The sequence below is a fragment of the Hemitrygon akajei genome, chromosome 30 (assembly GCF_048418815.1).
Source record: "Hemitrygon akajei chromosome 30, sHemAka1.3, whole genome shotgun sequence".
NCBI lineage: Eukaryota > Metazoa > Chordata > Chondrichthyes > Myliobatiformes > Dasyatidae > Hemitrygon > Hemitrygon akajei.
Genome location: NC_133153.1, coordinates 112,481 through 135,759, shown reverse-complemented (window position 1 = coordinate 135,759; position 23,279 = coordinate 112,481).

Here is a 23,279-nt window from a genome sequence, read left to right as displayed (position 1 = left end):
AGTCCAGTCACGCAGTCCTTTCCACACAGACTGCAGTCCAGTCACTCAATCCTTTCCACACAGACTGTAGTCCAGTCACACAGTCCTTTCCACACAGACTGCAGTCCAGTCACACAGTACTTTCCACACAGACTGCTGTCCACTCATGCAGTCCTATACACACAGACTGCAGTCCAGTCACACTATCCTTTCCACACAGACAGCAGTCCAGTCACTCGATGTTTTCCACACAGACTGCAGTCCAGTCACTCAATCCTTTCCACACAGACTGTAGTCCAGTCACACAGTCCTTTCCACACAGACTGCAGTCCAGTCGCACAGTCCTTCCCACACAGACAGCAGACCAGTCAGGCAATCATTTCCACACAGACTGCAGTCCAGTCACGCAGTCCTTTCCACACAGACAGCAGTCCAGTCACTCAATCCTTTCCACACAGACTGCAGTCCAGTCACTCAATCCTTTCCACACAGACTGCAGTCCAGTCACGCAGACCTTTCCACACAGACTGCAGTCCAGTCACACAGTGCTTTCCACACAGACTGCAGTCCAGTCACTCAGTCCTTTCCACTCAGACTGCAGTCCAGTCACATAGTCCTTTCCACACAGACTGCAGTCCAGTCACACAGTCCTTTCCACACAGACTGCAGTCCAGTCACCCAGTCCTTTCCACACAGACTGCAGTCCAGTCACACAGTCCTTTCCACACAGACTGCAGTCCAGTCACCCAGTCCTTTCCACACAGACTGCAGTCCAGTCACTCAATCCTTTCCACACAGACTGCAGTCCAGTCACACGGTCCTTTCCACACAGACTGCAGTCCCGTCACACGGTAATTTCCACACAGACTGCAGTCCAGTCACACGGTCCTTTCCACACAGACTGCAGTCCAGTCACGCAGACCTTTCCACACAGGGTGCAGTCCAGTCACGCAGAGCTTTCCACACAGACTGCAGTCCAGTCACGCAGTCCTTTCCACACAGACTGCAGTCCAGTCACACAGTCCTTTCCACACAGACTGCAGTCCAGTCACACAGTCCTTTCCACACAGACTGCAGTCCAGTCACCCAGTCCTTTCCACACAGACTGCAGTCCAGTCACTCAATCCTTTCCACACAGACTGCAGTCCAGTCACACGGTCCTTTCCCCACAGACTGCAGTCCCGTCACACGGTCCTTTCCACACCGACTGCAGTCCAGTCACACGGTCCTTTCCACACAGACTGCAGTCCAGTCACACAGTCCTTTCCACACAGACTGCAGTCCAGTCACACAGTCCTTTCCACACAGACTGCAGTCCAGTCACTCAGTCCTTTCCACACAGACTGCAGTCCAGTCACACTGTCCTTTCCACACAGACTGCAGTCCAGTCACACAATCCTTTCGACACAGACTGCAGTCCAGTCATGCAATCCTTTCCTCAAAGAGTGCAGTCCAGTCAATCAGTCCTTTCAACACAGACTGCAGTCCAGTCACACTGTCCTTTCCACACAGACTGCAGTCCAGTCACACAGTCCTTTCCACACAGACTGCAGTCCAGTCAATCAGTCCTTTACACAGAGACTGCAGCCCAGTCACACAGTCCTTTCCACACAGACTGCAGTCCAGTCACACAGTCCTTTCCACACAGACTGCAGTCCAGTCACACAGTCCTTTCAACACAGACTGCAGTCCAGTCACTCAATCCTTTACACACAGACTGCAGTCCAGTCACACAGTCCTTTCCACACAGACAGCAGTTCACTAAAGCAGTCCTATACAGACAGACTGCAGTCCAGTCACTCTATCCTTTCCACACAGACTGCAGTCCAGTCACGCAATACTTTCCACACAGACTACCGTCGAGTCACACGGTCCTTTCAACACAGACTGCAGTCCAGTCACGCGATCCTTTCCACACAGACAGCAGTCCATACTCGCGATCCTTTCCACACAGTCCGCAGTCGAGTCACACAGTCCTTCCCACACATACTGCAGTCCAGTCATGCAATCCTTTCTACACAGACTGCAGTCCAGTCATGCAATGCTTTCTACACAGACTGCAGTCCAGTCACGCAGTCCTTCCCACACAGACTGCAGTCCAGTCACACGGTCCTTTCCACACAGACTGCAGTCCAGTCACACAGTCCTTTCCACACAGACTGCAGTCCAGTCACACGGTCCTTTCCACAAAGACTGCAGTCCGGTCACTCAGTCCTTTCAACACAGACTGCAGTCCAGTCACGCAGTCCTTTCAACACAGACTGCAGTCCAGTCACGCAGACCTTTCCACACAGGGTGGAGTCCAGTCACGCAGACCTTTCCACACAGACTGCAGTCCAGTCATGCAGACCTTTCCACACAGACTGCAGTCCAGTCACGCAGTCCTTTCCACACAGACTGCAGTCCAGTCACATAGTCCTTTCCACACAGACTGCAGTCCAGTCACACAGTCCTTTCCACACAGACGGCAGTCCAGTCACACAGTCCTTTCCACACAGACTGCAGTCCAGTCACCCAGTCCTTTCCACACAGAATGCAGTCCAGTCACTCAATCCTTTCCCCACAGACTGCAGTCCAGTCACACGGTCCTTTCCACACAGACTGCAGTCCAGTCACACAGACCTTTCCACACAGACTGCAGTCCAGTCACACAGTCCTTTCCACAAAGACTGCAGTCCGGTCAATCAGTCCTTTCAACACAGACTGCAGTCCAGTCACGCAGTCCTTTCAACACAGACTGCAGTCCAGTCACTCAATCCTTTCCACACAGACTGCAGCCCAGTCACACAGTCCTTTCCACACAGACTGCAGTTCACTAAAGCAGTCCTATACACACAGACGGCAGTCCAGTCACTCTATCCTTTCCACACAGACTGCAGTTCAGTCACGCGATGTTTTCCACACAGACTGCAGTCCAGTCACTCAATCCTTTCCACACAGACTGTAGTCCAGTCACACAGTCCTTTCCACACAGACTGCAGTCGAGTCGCACAGTCCTTCCCACACAGACAGCAGACCCGTCAGGCAATCCTTTCCACACAGACTGCAGTCCAGTCACGCAGTCCTTTCCACACAGACAGCTGTCCAGTCACTCAATCCTTTCCACACAGACTGCAGTCCAGTCACTCAATCCTTTCCACACAGACTGCAGTCCAGTCACGCAGACCTTTCCACACAGACTGCAGTCCAGTCACTCAATCCTTTCCACACAGACTGCAGTCCAGTCACACAATGCTTTCCACACAGACTGCAGTCCAGTCACTCAGTCCTTTCCACACAGACTGCAGTCCAGTCACTCAGTCCTTTCCACACAGACTGCAGTCCAGTCACGCAGACCTTTCCACACAGACTGCAGTCCAGTCACGCAGACCTTTCCACACAGACTGCAGTCCAGTCACACAGTCCTTTCCACACAGACTGCAGTCCAGTCACATAGTCCTTTCCACACAGACTGCAGTCCAGTCACACAGTCCTATCCACACAGACTGCAGTCCAGTCACACAGTCCTTTCCACACAGACTGCAGTCCAGTCACACAGTCCTATCCACACAGACTGCAGTCCAGTCACCCAGTCCTTTCCACACAGACTGCAGTCCAGTCACTCAATCCTTTCCACACAGACTGCAGTCCAGTCACACGGTCCTTTCCACACAGACTGCAGTCCCGTCACATGGTAATTTCCACACAGACTGCAGTCCAGTCACACGGTCCTTTCCACACAGACTGCAGTCCAGTCACACAGTCCTTTCCACACAGACTGCAGTCCAGTCACGCAGTCCTTTCCACACAGACTGCAGTCCAGTCACTCAATCCTTTCCACACAGACGGCAGTCCAGTCACACAGTCCTTTCCACACAGACTGCAGTCCAGTCACGCAGTCCTTTCCACACAGACTGCAGTCCAGTCACTCAATCCTTTCCACACAGACTGTAGTCCAGTCACACAGTCCTTTCCACACAGACTGCAGTCCAGTCACACAGTACTTTCCACACAGACTGCTGTCCACTCATGCAGTCCTATACACACAGACTGCAGTCCAGTCACACTATCCTTTCCACACAGACAGCAGTCCAGTCACTCGATGTTTTCCACACAGACTGCAGTCCAGTCACTCAATCCTTTCCACACAGACTGTAGTCCAGTCACACAGTCCTTTCCACACAGACTGCAGTCCAGTCGCACAGTCCTTCCCACACAGACAGCAGACCAGTCAGGCAATCATTTCCACACAGACTGCAGTCCAGTCACGCAGTCCTTTCCACACAGACAGCAGTCCAGTCACTCAATCCTTTCCACACAGACTGCAGTCCAGTCACTCAATCCTTTCCACACAGACTGCAGTCCAGTCACGCAGACCTTTCCACACAGACTGCAGTCCAGTCACACAGTGCTTTCCACACAGACTGCAGTCCAGTCACTCAGTCCTTTCCACTCAGACTGCAGTCCAGTCACATAGTCCTTTCCACACAGACTGCAGTCCAGTCACACAGTCCTTTCCACACAGACTGCAGTCCAGTCACCCAGTCCTTTCCACACAGACTGCAGTCCAGTCACACAGTCCTTTCCACACAGACTGCAGTCCAGTCACCCAGTCCTTTCCACACAGACTGCAGTCCAGTCACTCAATCCTTTCCACACAGACTGCAGTCCAGTCACACGGTCCTTTCCACACAGACTGCAGTCCCGTCACACGGTAATTTCCACACAGACTGCAGTCCAGTCACACGGTCCTTTCCACACAGACTGCAGTCCAGTCACGCAGACCTTTCCACACAGGGTGCAGTCCAGTCACGCAGAGCTTTCCACACAGACTGCAGTCCAGTCACGCAGTCCTTTCCACACAGACTGCAGTCCAGTCACACAGTCCTTTCCACACAGACTGCAGTCCAGTCACACAGTCCTTTCCACACAGACTGCAGTCCAGTCACCCAGTCCTTTCCACACAGACTGCAGTCCAGTCACTCAATCCTTTCCACACAGACTGCAGTCCAGTCACACGGTCCTTTCCCCACAGACTGCAGTCCCGTCACACGGTCCTTTCCACACCGACTGCAGTCCAGTCACACGGTCCTTTCCACACAGACTGCAGTCCAGTCACACAGTCCTTTCCACACAGACTGCAGTCCAGTCACACAGTCCTTTCCACACAGACTGCAGTCCAGTCACTCAGTCCTTTCCACACAGACTGCAGTCCAGTCACACTGTCCTTTCCACACAGACTGCAGTCCAGTCACACAATCCTTTCGACACAGACTGCAGTCCAGTCATGCAATCCTTTCCTCAAAGAGTGCAGTCCAGTCAATCAGTCCTTTCAACACAGACTGCAGTCCAGTCACACTGTCCTTTCCACACAGACTGCAGTCCAGTCACACAGTCCTTTCCACACAGACTGCAGTCCAGTCAATCAGTCCTTTACACAGAGACTGCAGCCCAGTCACACAGTCCTTTCCACACAGACTGCAGTCCAGTCACACAGTCCTTTCCACACAGACTGCAGTCCAGTCACACAGTCCTTTCAACACAGACTGCAGTCCAGTCACTCAATCCTTTACACACAGACTGCAGTCCAGTCACACAGTCCTTTCCACACAGACAGCAGTTCACTAAAGCAGTCCTATACAGACAGACTGCAGTCCAGTCACTCTATCCTTTCCACACAGACTGCAGTCCAGTCACGCAATACTTTCCACACAGACTACCGTCGAGTCACACGGTCCTTTCAACACAGACTGCAGTCCAGTCACGCGATCCTTTCCACACAGACAGCAGTCCATACTCGCGATCCTTTCCACACAGTCCGCAGTCGAGTCACACAGTCCTTCCCACACATACTGCAGTCCAGTCATGCAATCCTTTCTACACAGACTGCAGTCCAGTCATGCAATGCTTTCTACACAGACTGCAGTCCAGTCACGCAGTCCTTCCCACACAGACTGCAGTTCAGTCACGCGATGTTTTCCACACAGACTGCAGTCCAGTCACTCAATCCTTTCCACAAAGACTGCAGTCCAGTCACGCGATGTTTTCCACACAGACTGCAGTCCAGTCACTCAATCCTTTCCACACAGACTGCAGTCCAGTCACACGATGTTTTCCACACAGACTGCAGTCCAGTCACTCAATCCTTTCCACTCAGACTGCAGTCCAGTCACGCGATGTTTTCCACACAGACTGCAGTCCAGTCACTCAATCCTTTCCACACAGACTGCAGTCCAGTCACACAGTCCTTTCCACACAGACTGCAGTCCAGTCGCACAGTTCTTCCCACACAGACAGCAGTCCAGTCAGGCAATCCTTTCCACACAGACTGCAGTCCTGTCACGCAGTCCTTTCCACACAGACTGCAGTCCAGTCACTCAATCCTTTCCACACAGACTGCAGTCCAGTCACTCAATCCTTTCCACACAGACTGCAGTCCAGTCACACAGTCCTTTCCACCCAGACTGCAGTCCTTTAAATCAGTCCTTTCCACACAGACTGCAGTCCAGTCACACAGTGCTTTCCACACAGACTGCAGTCCAGTCGCACAGTACTTCCCACACAGACAGCAGTCCAGTCAGGCAATCCTTTCCACACAGACTGCAGTCCAGTCACACAGTCCTTTCCACACAGACAGCAGTCCAGTCACTCAATCCTTTCCACACAGACTGCAGTCCAGTCACTCAATCCTTTCCACACAGACTGCAGTCCAGTCACGCAGACCTTTCCACACAGACTGCAGTCCAGTCACTCAATCCTTTCCACACAGACTGCAGTCCAGTCACGCAGACCTTTCCACACAGACTGCAGTCCAGTCACTCAATCCTTTCCACACAGACTGCAGTCCAGTCACGCAGACCTTTCCACACAGACTGCAGTCCAGTCACTCAATCCTTTCCACACAGACTGCAGTCCAGTCACGCAGACCTTTCCAAACAGACTGCAGTCCAGTCACTCAATCCTTTCCACCCAGACTGCAGTCCAGTCACTCAATCCTTTCCACACAGACTGCAGTCCAGTCACACAGTCCTTTCCACACAGACTGCAGTCCTGTCACGCAGTCCTTTCCACACAGACTGCAGTCCAGTCACACAGTGCTTTCCACACAGACTGCAGTCCAGTCACTCAGTCCTTTCCACACAGACTGCAGTCCAGTCACGCAGACCTTTCCACACTGACTGCAGTCCAGTCACGCAGACCTTTCCACACAGACTGCAGTCCAGTCACACAGTCCATTCCACACAGACTGCAGTCCAGTCATATAGTCCTTTCCACACAGACTGCAGTCCAGTCACACAGTCCTTTCCACACAGACTGCAGTCCAGTCACACAGTCCTTTCCACACAGACTGCAGTCCAGTCACCCAGTCCTTTCCACACAGACTGCAGTCCAGTCTCTCAATCCTTTCCACACAGACTGCAGTCCAGTCACTCAATCCTTTCCACACAGACTGCAGTCCAGTCACGCAGTCCTTTCCACACAGACTGCAGTCCAGTCACACGGTCCTTTTCACACAGACTGCAGTCCCGTCACACGTTCCTTTCCACACAGACTGCAGTCCAGTCACTCAGTCCTTTCCACACAGACTGCAGTCCAGTCACACTGTCCTTTCCACACAGACTGCAGTCCAGTCACACAGTCCTTTCCACAAAGAGTGCAGTCCAGTCAATCAGTCCTTTCAACACAGACTGCAGTCCAGTCACTCAATCCTTTACACACAGACTGGAGTCCAGTCACACAGTCCTTTCCACACAGACTGCAGTCCAGTCACACAGTAGTTTCCACAAAGACTGCAGTCCAGTCACACAGTCCTTCCACACAGAATGCAGTCCAGTCAATCAATCCTTTCCACACAAACTGCAGTCCTGTCACACAGTACTTTCCACACAGACTGCAGTCCAGTCACACAGTACTTTCCACACAGACTGCAGTCCACTCATGCAGTCCTATACACACAGACTGCAGTCCAGTCACACTATCCTTTCCACACAGACTGCAGTCCACTAAAGCAGTCCTATACACACAGACTGCAGTCCAGTCACTCTATCCGTTTCACACAGACAGCAGTCCAGACACGCGATCCTTTCCACACAGACTGCAGTCCAGTCACTCTATCCTTTCCACACAGACTGCAGTCCAGTCACGCAATACTTTCCACACAGACTGCCGTCGAGTCACACGGTCCTTTCAACACAGACTGCAGTCCAGTCACGCGATCCTTTCCACACAGACCGCAGACCAGACTCGCGATCCATTCCACACAGTCCGCAGTCCAGTCACACAGTCCTTCCCACACACACTGCAGTCCAGTGATGCAATCCTTTCTACACAGACTGCAGTCCAGTCATGCAATCCTTTCTACACAGACTGCAGTCCAGTCACGCAGTCCTTCCCATACAGACTGCAGTTCAGTCACGCGATGTTTTCCACACAGACTGCAGTCCAGTCACTCAATCCTTTCCACACAGACTGCAGTCCAGTCACGCGATGTTTTCCACACAGAATGCAGTCCAGTCACTCAATCCTTTCCACACAGACAGTAGTCCAGTCACACAGTCCTTTCCACACAGACTGCAGTCCAGTCGCACAGTCCTTCCCACACATACAGCAGTCCAGTCAGGCAATCCTTTCCACACAGACTGCAGTCCTGTCACGCAGTCCTTTCCACACAGACTGCAGTCCAGTCACTCAATCCTTTCCACACAGACTGCAGTCCAGTCACACAGGGCTTTCTGCACAGACTGCAGGCCAGTCACTCAGTCCTTTCCACACAGGCTGCAGTCCAGTCACTCAGTCCTTTCCACACAGACTGTAGTCCAGTCACACAGTCCTTTCCACACAGACTGCAGTCCAGTCGCACAGTCCTTCCCACACAGACAGCAGTCCAGTCAGGCAATCCTTTCCAAACAGACTGCAGTCCAGTCACGCAGTCCTTTCCACACAGACAGCAGTCCAGTCACTCAATCCTTTCCACACAGACTACAGTCCAGTCACTCAATCCTTTCCACACAGACTGCAGTCCAGTCACGCAGACCTTTCCACACAGACTGCAGTCCAGTCACGCAGACCTTTGCACACAGGGTGGAGTCCAGTCACGCAGACCTTTCCACACAGACTGCAGTCCAGTCACGCAGACCTTTCCACACAGACTGCAGTCCAGTCACGCAGTCCTTTCCACACAGACTGCAGTCCAGTCACATAGTCCTTTCCACACAGACTGCAGTCCAGTCACACAGTCCTTTCCACACAGACTGCAGTCCAGTCACGCAGTCCTTTCCACACAGACTGCAGTCCAGTCACCCAGTCCTTTCCACACAGAATGCAGTCCAGTCACGCAATCCTTTCCACACAGACTGCAGTCCAGTCACACGGTCCTTTCCACACAGACTGCAGTCCAGTCACACAGTCCTTTCCACACAGACTGCAGTCCAGTCACACGGTCCTTTCCACAAAGACTGCAGTCCGGTCACTCAGTCCTTTCAACACAGACTGCAGTCCAGTCACGCAGTCCTTTCAACACAGACTGCAGTCCAGTCACGCAGACCTTTCCACACAGGGTGGAGTCCAGTCACGCAGACCTTTCCACACAGACTGCAGTCCAGTCATGCAGATCTTTCCACACAGACTGCAGTCCAGTCACGCAGTCCTTTCCACACAGACTGCAGTCCAGTCACATAGTCCTTTCCACACAGACTGCAGTCCAGTCACACAGTCCTTTCCACACAGACGGCAGTCCAGTCACACAGTCCTTTCCACACAGACTGCAGTCCAGTCACCCAGTCCTTTCCACACAGAATGCAGTCCAGTCACTCAATCCTTTCCCCACAGACTGCAGTCCAGTCACACGGTCCTTTCCACACAGACTGCAGTCCAGTCACACAGACCTTTCCACACAGACTGCAGTCCTTTCACTCAGTACTTTCCACACAGACTGCAGTCCAGTCACACAGTGCTTTCCACACAGACTGCAATCCAGTCACTCAGTCCTTTCCACACAGACTGCAGTCCAGTCACTCAGTCCTTTCCACACAGACTGCAGTCCAGTCACGCAGACCTTTCCACACAGACTGCAGTCCAGTCACGCAGACCTTTCCACACAGACTGCAGTCCATTCACACTGACCTTTCCACACAGACTGCAGTCCAGTCATATAGTCCTTTCCACACAGACTGCAGTCCAGTCACACAGTCCTTTCCACACAGACTGCAGTCAAGTCACACAGTCCTTTCCACACAGACTGCAGTCCAGTCACCCAGTCCTTTCCACACAGACTGCAGTCCAGTCTCTCAATCCTTTCCACACAGACTGCAGTCCAGTCACTCAATCCTTTCCACACAGAATGCAGTCCAGTCACGCAGTCCTTTCCACACAGACTGCAGTCCAGTCACTCAGTCCTTTCCACACAGACTGCAGTCCAGTCACACAGTCCTTTCCACACAGACTGCAGTCCAGTCACTCAGTCCTATCCACACAGACTGCAGTCCAGTCACTCAGTCCTTTCCACACAGACTGCAGTCCAGTCACACAGTCTTTTCCACACAGACTGCAGTCCAGTCACACGGTCCTTTTCACACAGACTGCAGTCCCGTCACAAGGTCCTTTCCACACAGACAGCAGTCCAGTCACGCAGTCCTTTCCACACAGACTGCAGTCCAGTCACACAGTCCTCTCCACAAAGACTGCAGTCCAGTCAATCAGTCCTTTCAACACAGACTGCAGTCCAGTCACACAGTCCTTTCAACACAGACTGCAGTCCGGTCACTCAATCCTTTACACACAGACTGCAGCCCAGTCACACAGTCCTTTCCACACAGACAGCAGTTCACTAAAGCAGTCCTATACAGACAGACTGCAGTCCAGTCACTCTATCCTTTCCACACAAACTGCGGTCCAGTCACGCAATCCTTTCCACATAGACTGCAGTCCAGTCACTAAATCCTTTCCACACAGACTGTAGCCCAGTCACACAGTCGTTTCCACACAGACTGCAGTCCAGTCAATCAATCCTTTCCACACAGACAGCTGTCCAGTCAGGCAATCCTTTCCACACAGACTGCAGTCCAGTCACACAGTCCTTTCCACACAGACAGCAGTCCAGTCACTCAATCCTTTCCACACAGACTGCAGTCCAGTCACACAGTGCTTTCCACACAGACTGCAGTCCAGTCACTCAATCCTTTCCACCCAGACTGCAGTTCTTTCACTCAGTCCTTTCCACACAGACTGCAGTCCAGTCACGCAGACCTTTCCACACAGACTGCAGTCCAGTCACGCAGTCCTTTCCACACAGACTGCAGTCCAGTCACATAGTCCTTTCCACACAGACTGCAGTCCAGTCACACAGTCCTTTCCACACAGACTGCAGTCCAGTCACACAGTCCTTTCAACACAGACTGCAGTCCAGTCACTCAATCCTTTCCACACAGACTGCAGTCCAGTCACACGGTCCTTTCCCCACAGACTGCAGTCCCGTCACACGGTCCTTTCCACACAGACTGCAGTCCAGTCACACAGTCCTTTCAACACAGACTGCAGTCCAGTCACGCAGTCCTTTCAACACAGAGTGCAGTCCAGTCACTCAATCCTTTACACACAGACTGCAGCCCAGTCACACAGTCCTTTCCACACAGACTGCAGTCCAGTCACGCGATGTTTTCCACACAGAATGCAGTCCAGTCACTCAATCCTTTCCACACAGACAGTAGTCCAGTCACACAGTCCTTTCCACACAGACTGCAGTCCAGTCGCACAGTCCTTCCCACACATACAGCAGTCCAGTCAGGCAATCCTTTCCACACAGACTGCAGTCCTGTCACGCAGTCCTTTCCACACAGACTGCAGTCCAGTCACTCAATCCTTTCCACACAGACTGCAGTCCAGTCACACAGGGCTTTCTGCACAGACTGCAGGCCAGTCACTCAGTCCTTTCCACACAGGCTGCAGTCCAGTCACTCAGTCCTTTCCACACAGACTGTAGTCCAGTCACACAGTCCTTTCCACACAGACTGCAGTCCAGTCGCACAGTCCTTCCCACACAGACAGCAGTCCAGTCAGGCAATCCTTTCCAAACAGACTGCAGTCCAGTCACGCAGTCCTTTCCACACAGACAGCAGTCCAGTCACTCAATCCTTTCCACACAGACTACAGTCCAGTCACTCAATCCTTTCCACACAGACTGCAGTCCAGTCACGCAGACCTTTCCACACAGACTGCAGTCCAGTCACGCAGACCTTTGCACACAGGGTGGAGTCCAGTCACGCAGACCTTTCCACACAGACTGCAGTCCAGTCACGCAGACCTTTCCACACAGACTGCAGTCCAGTCACGCAGTCCTTTCCACACAGACTGCAGTCCAGTCACATAGTACTTTCCACACAGACTGCAGTCCAGTCACACAGTCCTTTCCACACAGACTGCAGTCCAGTCACGCAGTCCTTTCCACACAGACTGCAGTCCAGTCACCCAGTCCTTTCCACACAGAATGCAGTCCAGTCACGCAATCCTTTCCACACAGACTGCAGTCCAGTCACACAGTGCTTTCCACACAGACTGCAGTCCAGTCACTCAATCCTTTCCACACAGACTGCAGTCCAGTCACACAGTCCTTTCCACCCAGACTGCAGTCCTTTAAATCAGTCCTTTCCACACAGACTGCAGTCCAGTCACACAGTGCTTTCCACACAGACTGCAGTCCAGTCGCACAGTACTTCCCACACAGACAGCAGTCCAGTCAGGCAATCCTTTCCACACAGACTGCAGTCCAGTCACACAGTCCTTTCCACACAGACAGCAGTCCAGTCACTCAATCCTTTCCACACAGACTGCAGTCCAGTCACTCAATCCTTTCCACACAGACTGCAGTCCAGTCACGCAGACCTTTCCACACAGACTGCAGTCCAGTCACTCAATCCTTTCCACACAGACTGCAGTCCAGTCACGCAGACCTTTCCACACAGACTGCAGTCCAGTCACTCAATCCTTTCCACACAGACTGCAGTCCAGTCACGCAGACCTTTCCACACAGACTGCAGTCCAGTCACTCAATCCTTTCCACACAGACTGCAGTCCAGTCACGCAGACCTTTCCAAACAGACTGCAGTCCAGTCACTCAATCCTTTCCACCCAGACTGCAGTCCAGTCACTCAATCCTTTCCACACAGACTGCAGTCCAGTCACACAGTCCTTTCCACACAGACTGCAGTCCTGTCACGCAGTCCTTTCCACACAGACTGCAGTCCAGTCACACAGTGCTTTCCACACAGACTGCAGTCCAGTCACTCAGTCCTTTCCACACAGACTGCAGTCCAGTCACGCAGACCTTTCCACACTGACTGCAGTCCAGTCACGCAGACCTTTCCACACAGACTGCAGTCCAGTCACACAGTCCATTCCACACAGACTGCAGTCCAGTCATATAGTCCTTTCCACACAGACTGCAGTCCAGTCACACAGTCCTTTCCACACAGACTGCAGTCCAGTCACACAGTCCTTTCCACACAGACTGCAGTCCAGTCACCCAGTCCTTTCCACACAGACTGCAGTCCAGTCTCTCAATCCTTTCCACACAGACTGCAGTCCAGTCACTCAATCCTTTCCACACAGACTGCAGTCCAGTCACGCAGTCCTTTCCACACAGACTGCAGTCCAGTCACACGGTCCTTTTCACACAGACTGCAGTCCCGTCACACGTTCCTTTCCACACAGACTGCAGTCCAGTCACTCAGTCCTTTCCACACAGACTGCAGTCCAGTCACACTGTCCTTTCCACACAGACTGCAGTCCAGTCACACAGTCCTTTCCACAAAGAGTGCAGTCCAGTCAATCAGTCCTTTCAACACAGACTGCAGTCCAGTCACTCAATCCTTTACACACAGACTGGAGTCCAGTCACACAGTCCTTTCCACACAGACTGCAGTCCAGTCACACAGTAGTTTCCACAAAGACTGCAGTCCAGTCACACAGTCCTTCCACACAGAATGCAGTCCAGTCAATCAATCCTTTCCACACAAACTGCAGTCCTGTCACACAGTACTTTCCACACAGACTGCAGTCCAGTCACACAGTACTTTCCACACAGACTGCAGTCCACTCATGCAGTCCTATACACACAGACTGCAGTCCAGTCACACTATCCTTTCCACACAGACTGCAGTCCACTAAAGCAGTCCTATACACACAGACTGCAGTCCAGTCACTCTATCCGTTTCACACAGACAGCAGTCCAGACACGCGATCCTTTCCACACAGACTGCAGTCCAGTCACTCTATCCTTTCCACACAGACTGCAGTCCAGTCACGCAATACTTTCCACACAGACTGCCGTCGAGTCACACGGTCCTTTCAACACAGACTGCAGTCCAGTCACGCGATCCTTTCCACACAGACCGCAGACCAGACTCGCGATCCATTCCACACAGTCCGCAGTCCAGTCACACAGTCCTTCCCACACACACTGCAGTCCAGTGATGCAATCCTTTCTACACAGACTGCAGTCCAGTCATGCAATCCTTTCTACACAGACTGCAGTCCAGTCACGCAGTCCTTCCCATACAGACTGCAGTTCAGTCACGCGATGTTTTCCACACAGACTGCAGTCCAGTCACTCAATCCTTTCCACACAGACTGCAGTCCAGTCACGCGATGTTTTCCACACAGAATGCAGTCCAGTCACTCAATCCTTTCCACACAGACAGTAGTCCAGTCACACAGTCCTTTCCACACAGACTGCAGTCCAGTCGCACAGTCCTTCCCACACATACAGCAGTCCAGTCAGGCAATCCTTTCCACACAGACTGCAGTCCTGTCACGCAGTCCTTTCCACACAGACTGCAGTCCAGTCACTCAATCCTTTCCACACAGACTGCAGTCCAGTCACACAGGGCTTTCTGCACAGACTGCAGGCCAGTCACTCAGTCCTTTCCACACAGGCTGCAGTCCAGTCACTCAGTCCTTTCCACACAGACTGTAGTCCAGTCACACAGTCCTTTCCACACAGACTGCAGTCCAGTCGCACAGTCCTTCCCACACAGACAGCAGTCCAGTCAGGCAATCCTTTCCAAACAGACTGCAGTCCAGTCACGCAGTCCTTTCCACACAGACAGCAGTCCAGTCACTCAATCCTTTCCACACAGACTACAGTCCAGTCACTCAATCCTTTCCACACAGACTGCAGTCCAGTCACGCAGACCTTTCCACACAGACTGCAGTCCAGTCACGCAGACCTTTGCACACAGGGTGGAGTCCAGTCACGCAGACCTTTCCACACAGACTGCAGTCCAGTCACGCAGACCTTTCCACACAGACTGCAGTCCAGTCACGCAGTCCTTTCCACACAGACTGCAGTCCAGTCACATAGTCCTTTCCACACAGACTGCAGTCCAGTCACACAGTCCTTTCCACACAGACTGCAGTCCAGTCACGCAGTCCTTTCCACACAGACTGCAGTCCAGTCACCCAGTCCTTTCCACACAGAATGCAGTCCAGTCACGCAATCCTTTCCACACAGACTGCAGTCCAGTCACACGGTCCTTTCCACACAGACTGCAGTCCAGTCACACAGTCCTTTCCACACAGACTGCAGTCCAGTCACACGGTCCTTTCCACAAAGACTGCAGTCCGGTCACTCAGTCCTTTCAACACAGACTGCAGTCCAGTCACGCAGTCCTTTCAACACAGACTGCAGTCCAGTCACGCAGACCTTTCCACACAGGGTGGAGTCCAGTCACGCAGACCTTTCCACACAGACTGCAGTCCAGTCATGCAGATCTTTCCACACAGACTGCAGTCCAGTCACGCAGTCCTTTCCACACAGACTGCAGTCCAGTCACATAGTCCTTTCCACACAGACTGCAGTCCAGTCACACAGTCCTTTCCACACAGACGGCAGTCCAGTCACACAGTCCTTTCCACACAGACTGCAGTCCAGTCACCCAGTCCTTTCCACACAGAATGCAGTCCAGTCACTCAATCCTTTCCCCACAGACTGCAGTCCAGTCACACGGTCCTTTCCACACAGACTGCAGTCCAGTCACACAGACCTTTCCACACAGACTGCAGTCCTTTCACTCAGTACTTTCCACACAGACTGCAGTCCAGTCACACAGTGCTTTCCACACAGACTGCAATCCAGTCACTCAGTCCTTTCCACACAGACTGCAGTCCAGTCACTCAGTCCTTTCCACACAGACTGCAGTCCAGTCACGCAGACCTTTCCACACAGACTGCAGTCCAGTCACGCAGACCTTTCCACACAGACTGCAGTCCATTCACACTGACCTTTCCACACAGACTGCAGTCCAGTCATATAGTCCTTTCCACACAGACTGCAGTCCAGTCACACAGTCCTTTCCACACAGACTGCAGTCAAGTCACACAGTCCTTTCCACACAGACTGCAGTCCAGTCACCCAGTCCTTTCCACACAGACTGCAGTCCAGTCTCTCAATCCTTTCCACACAGACTGCAGTCCAGTCACTCAATCCTTTCCACACAGAATGCAGTCCAGTCACGCAGTCCTTTCCACACAGACTGCAGTCCAGTCACTCAGTCCTTTCCACACAGACTGCAGTCCAGTCACACAGTCCTTTCCACACAGACTGCAGTCCAGTCACTCAGTCCTATCCACACAGACTGCAGTCCAGTCACTCAGTCCTTTCCACACAGACTGCAGTCCAGTCACACAGTCTTTTCCACACAGACTGCAGTCCAGTCACACGGTCCTTTTCACACAGACTGCAGTCCCGTCACAAGGTCCTTTCCACACAGACAGCAGTCCAGTCACGCAGTCCTTTCCACACAGACTGCAGTCCAGTCACACAGTCCTCTCCACAAAGACTGCAGTCCAGTCAATCAGTCCTTTCAACACAGACTGCAGTCCAGTCACACAGTCCTTTCAACACAGACTGCAGTCCGGTCACTCAATCCTTTACACACAGACTGCAGCCCAGTCACACAGTCCTTTCCACACAGACAGCAGTTCACTAAAGCAGTCCTATACAGACAGACTGCAGTCCAGTCACTCTATCCTTTCCACACAAACTGCGGTCCAGTCACGCAATCCTTTCCACATAGACTGCAGTCCAGTCACTAAATCCTTTCCACACAGACTGTAGCCCAGTCACACAGTCGTTTCCACACAGACTGCAGTCCAGTCAATCAATCCTTTCCACACAGACAGCTGTCCAGTCAGGCAATCCTTTCCACACAGACTGCAGTCCAGTCACACAGTCCTTTCCACACAGACAGCAGTCCAGTCACTCAATCCTTTCCACACAGACTGCAGTCCAGTCACACAGTGCTTTCCACACAGACTGCAGTCCAGTCACTCAATCCTTTCCACCCAGACTGCAGTTCTTTCACTCAGTCCTTTCCACACAGACTGCAGTCCAGTCACGCAGACCTTTCCACACAGACTGCAGTCCAGTCACGCAGTCCTTTCCACACAGACTGCAGTCCAGTCACATAGTCCTTTCCACACAGACTGCAGTCCAGTCACACAGTCCTTTCCACACAGACTGCAGTCCAGTCACACAGTCCTTTCAACACAGACTGCAGTCCAGTCACTCAATCCTTTCCACACAGACTGCAGTCCAGTCACACGGTCCTTTCCCCACAGACTGCAGTCCCGTCACACGGTCCTTTCCACACAGACTGCAGTCCAGTCACACAGTCCTTTCAACACAGACTGCAGTCCAGTCACGCAGTCCTTTCAACACAGAGTGCAGTCCAGTCACTCAATCCTTTACACACAGACTGCAGCCCAGTCACACAGTCCTTTCCACACAGACTGCAGTCCAGTCACGCGATGTTTTCCACACAGAATGCAGTCCAGTCACTCAATCCTTTCCACACAGACAGTAGTCCAGTCACACAGTCCTTTCCACACAGACTGCAGTCCAGTCGCACAGTCCTTCCCACACATACAGCAGTCCAGTCAGGCAATCCTTTCCACACAGACTGCAGTCCTGTCACGCAGTCCTTTCCACACAGACTGCAGTCCAGTCACTCAATCCTTTCCACACAGACTGCAGTCCAGTCACACAGGGCTTTCTGCACAGACTGCAGGCCAGTCACTCAGTCCTTTCCACACAGGCTGCAGTCCAGTCACTCAGTCCTTTCCACACAGACTGTAGTCCAGTCACACAGTCCTTTCCACACAGACTGCAGTCCAGTCGCACAGTCCTTCCCACACAGACAGCAGTCCAGTCAGGCAATCCTTTCCAAACAGACTGCAGTCCAGTCACGCAGTCCTTTCCACACAGACAGCAGTCCAGTCACTCAATCCTTTCCACACAGACTACAGTCCAGTCACTCAATCCTTTCCACACAGACTGCAGTCCAGTCACGCAGACCTTTCCACACAGACTGCAGTCCAGTCACGCAGACCTTTGCACACAGGGTGGAGTCCAGTCTCGCAGACCTTTCCACACAGACTGCAGTCCAGTCACGCAGACCTTTCCACACAGACTGCAGTCCAGTCACGCAGTCCTTTCCACACAGACTGCAGTCCAGTCACATAGTACTTTCCACACAGACTGCAGTCCAGTCACACAGTCCTTTCCACACAGACTGCAGTCCAGTCACGCAGTCCTTTCCACACAGACTGCAGTCCAGTCACCCAGTCCTTTCCACACAGAATGCAGTCCAGTCACGCAATCCTTTCCACACAGACTGCAGTCCAGTCACACGGTCCTTTCCACACAGACTGCAGTCCAGTCACACAGTCCTTTCCACACAGACTGCAGTCCAGTCACACGGTCCTTTCCACAAAGACTGCAGTCCGGTCACTCAGTCCTTTCAACACAGACTGCAGTCCAGTCACGCAGTCCTTTCAACACAGACTGCAGTCCAGTCACGCAGACCTTTCCACACAGGGTGGAGTCCAGTCACGCAGACCTTTCCACACAGACTGCAGTCCAGTCATGCAGACCTTTCCACACAGACTGCAGTCCAGTCACGCAGTCCTTTCCACACAGACTGCAGTCCAGTCACATAGTCCTTTCCACACAGACTGCAGTCCAGTCACACAGTCCTTTCCACACAGACGGCAGTCCAGTCACACAGTCCTTTCCACACAGACTGCAGTCCAGTCACCCAGTCCTTTCCACACAGAATGCAGTCCAGTCACTCAATCCTTTCCCCACAGACTGCAGTCCAGTCACACGGTCCTTTCCACACAGACTGCAGTCCAGTCACACAGACCTTTCCACACAGACTGCAGTCCTTTCACTCAGTACTTTCCACACAGACTGCAGTCCAGTCACACAGTGCTTTCCACACAGACTGCAATCCAGTCACTCAGTCCTTTCCACACAGACTGCAGTCCAGTCACTCAGTCCTTTCCACACAGACTGCAGTCCAGTCACGCAGACCTTTCCACACAGACTGCAGTCCAGTCACGCAGACCTTTCCACACAGACTGCAGTCCATTCACACTGACCTTTCCACACAGACTGCAGTCCAGTCATATAGTCCTTTCCACACAGACTGCAGTCCAGTCACACAGTCCTTTCCACACAGACTGCAGTCAAGTCACACAGTCCTTTCCACACAGACTGCAGTCCAGTCACCCAGTCCTTTCCACACAGACTGCAGTCCAGTCTCTCAATCCTTTCCACACAGACTGCAGTCCAGTCACTCAATCCTTTCCACACAGAATGCAGTCCAGTCACGCAGTCCTTTCCACACAGACTGCAGTCCAGTCACTCAGTCCTTTCCACACAGACTGCAGTCCAGTCACACAGTCCTTTCCACACAGACTGCAGTCCAGTCACTCAGTCCTATCCACACAGACTGCAGTCCAGTCACTCAGTCCTTTCCACACAGACTGCAGTCCAGTCACACAGTCTTTTCCACACAGACTGCAGTCCAGTCACACGGTCCTTTTCACACAGACTGCAGTCCCGTCACAAGGTCCTTTCCACACAGACAGCAGTCCAGTCACGCAGTCCTTTCCACACAGACTGCAGTCCAGTCACACAGTCCTCTCCACAAAGACTGCAGTCCAGTCAATCAGTCCTTTCAACACAGACTGCAGTCCAGTCACACAGTCCTTTCAACACAGACTGCAGTCCGGTCACTCAATCCTTTACACACAGACTGCAGCCCAGTCACACAGTCCTTTCCACACAGACAGCAGTTCACTAAAGCAGTCCTATACAGACAGACTGCAGTCCAGTCACTCTATCCTTTCCACACAAACTGCGGTCCAGTCACGCAATCCTTTCCACATAGACTGCAGTCCAGTCACTAAATCCTTTCCACACAGACTGTAGCCCAGTCACACAGTCGTTTCCACACAGACTGCAGTCCAGTCAATCAATCCTTTCCACACAGACAGCTGTCCAGTCAGGCAATCCTTTCCACACAGACTGCAGTCCAGTCACACAGTCCTTTCCACACAGACAGCAGTCCAGTCACTCAATCCTTTCCACACAGACTGCAGTCCAGTCACACAGTGCTTTCCACACAGACTGCAGTCCAGTCACTCAATCCTTTCCACCCAGACTGCAGTTCTTTCACTCAGTCCTTTCCACACAGACTGCAGTCCAGTCACGCAGACCTTTCCACACAGACTGCAGTCCAGTCACGCAGTCCTTTCCACACAGACTGCAGTCCAGTCACATAGTCCTTTCCACACAGACTGCAGTCCAGTCACACAGTCCTTTCCACACAGACTGCAGTCCAGTCACACAGTCCTTTCAACACAGACTGCAGTCCAGTCACTCAATCCTTTCCACACAGACTGCAGTCCAGTCACACGGTCCTTTCCCCACAGACTGCAGTCCCGTCACACGGTCCTTTCCACACAGACTGCAGTCCAGTCACACAGTCCTTTCAACACAGACTGCAGTCCAGTCACGCAGTCCTTTCAACACAGAGTGCAGTCCAGTCACTCAATCCTTTACACACAGACTGCAGCCCAGTCACACAGTCCTTTCCACACAGACTGCAGTCCAGTCACTCAATCGTTTACACACAGACTGCAGCCCAGTCACACTATCCTTTCCACACAGACAGCAGTTCACTAAAGCAGTCCTATACAGACAGACTGCAGTCCAGTCACTCTATCCTTTCCACACAGACTGCAGTCCAGTCACGCAATCCTTTCCACATAGACTGCAGTTCACTAAAGCAGTCCTATACACACAGACGGCAGTCCAGTCACTCTATCCTTTCCACACAGACTGCAGTCCAGTCACGCAATCCTTTCCGCACAGACTGCAGTCCAGTCACTCAATCCTTTCCACACAGACTGCAGTCCAGTCAATCAATCCTTTCCACACAGACTGCAGCCCAGTCACACAGTCCTTCCACACAGACTGCAGTCCAGTCAATCAATACTTTCCACACAAACTGCAGTCCAGTCACACTGTACTTTCCACACAGACTGCAGTCCAGTCACACAGTACTTTCCACACAGACGGCAGTCCAGTCACGCAGTCCTTTCCACACAGACTGCAGTCCAGTCACGCGATGTTTTCCACACAGACTGCAGTCCAGTCACTCAATCCTTTCCACACAGACTGCAGTCCAGTCACGCGATGTTTTCCACACAGACTGCAGTCCAGTCACTCAATCCTTTCTACACAGACTGTAGTCCAGTCACAGAGTCCTTTCCACACAGACTGCAGTCCAGTCGCACAGTCCTTCCCAAACAGACAGCAGACCAGTCAGGCAATCCTTTCCACACAGACTGCAGTCCAGTCACGCAGTCCCTTCCACACAGACAGCAGTCCAGTCACTCAATCCTCTCCACACAGACTGCAGTCCAGTCACGCAGACCTTTCCACACAGACTGCAGTCCAGTCACTCAATCCTTTCCATACAGACTGCAGTCCAGTCACACAGTCCTTTCCACCCAGACTGCAGTCCTTTCACTCAGTCCTTTCCACACAGACTGCAGTCCAGTCACACAGTGCTTTCCACACAGACTGCAGTCCAGTCACTCAGTCCTTTCCACACAGACTGCAGTCCAGTCACTCAGTCCTTTCCACACAGACTGCAGTCCAGTCACGCAGACCTTTCCACACAGACTGCAGTCCAGTCACGCAGACCTTTCCACACAGACTGCAGTCCATTCACACTGACCTTTCCACACAGACTGCAGTCCAGTCATATAGTCCTTTCCACACAGACTGCAGTCCAGTCACACAGTCCTTTCCACACAGACTGCAGTCAAGTCACACAGTCCTTTCCACACAGACTGCAGTCCAGTCACCCAGTCCTTTCCACACAGACTGCAGTCCAGTCTCTCAATCCTTTCCACACAGACTGCAGTCCAGTCACTCAATCCTTTCCACACAGACTGCAGTCCAGTCACGCAGTCCTTTCCACACAGACTGCAGTCCAGTCACTCAGTCCTTTCCACACAGACTGCAGTCCAGTCACACAGTCCTTTCCACACAGACTGCAGTCCAGTCACTCAGTCCTATCCACACAGACTGCAGTCCAGTCACTCAGTCCTTTCCACACAGACTGCAGTCCAGTCACACAGTCTTTTCCACACAGACTGCAGTCCAGTCACACGGTCCTTTTCACACAGACTGCAGTCCCGTCACAAGGTCCTTTCCACACAGACAGCAGTCCAGTCACGCAGTCCTTTCCACACAGACTGCAGTCCAGTCACACAGTCCTCTCCACAAAGACTGCAGTCCAGTCAATCAGTCCTTTCAACACAGACTGCAGTCCAGTCACACAGTCCTTTCAACACAGACTGCAGTCCGGTCACTCAATCCTTTACACACAGACTGCAGCCCAGTCAGACAGTCCTTTCCACACAGACAGCAGTTCACTAAAGCAGTCCTATACAGACAGACTGCAGTCCAGTCACTCTATCCTTTCCACACAAACTGCGGTCCAGTCACGCAATCCTTTCCACATAGACTGCAGTCCAGTCACTAAATCCTTTCCACACAGACTGTAGCCCAGTCACACAGTCGTTTCCACACAGACTGCAGTCCAGTCAATCAATCCTTTCCACACAGACTGCAGTCCAGTCACACAGTCCTTTCCACACAGACTGCAGTCCAGTCACACAGTACTTTCCACACAGACTGCAGTCCACTCATGCAGTCCTATACACACAGACTGCAGTCCAGTCACACTATCCTTTCTACACAGACTGCAGTCCACTAAAGCAGTCCTACACACACAGACTGCAGTCCAGTCACTCTATACGTTTCACACAGACAGCAGTCCAGACACGCGATCCTTTCCACACAGACTGCAGTCCAGTCACTCTATCCTTTCCACACAGACTGCAGTCCAGTCACGCAATACTTTCCACACAGACTGCCGTCGAGTCACACGGTCCTTTCAACA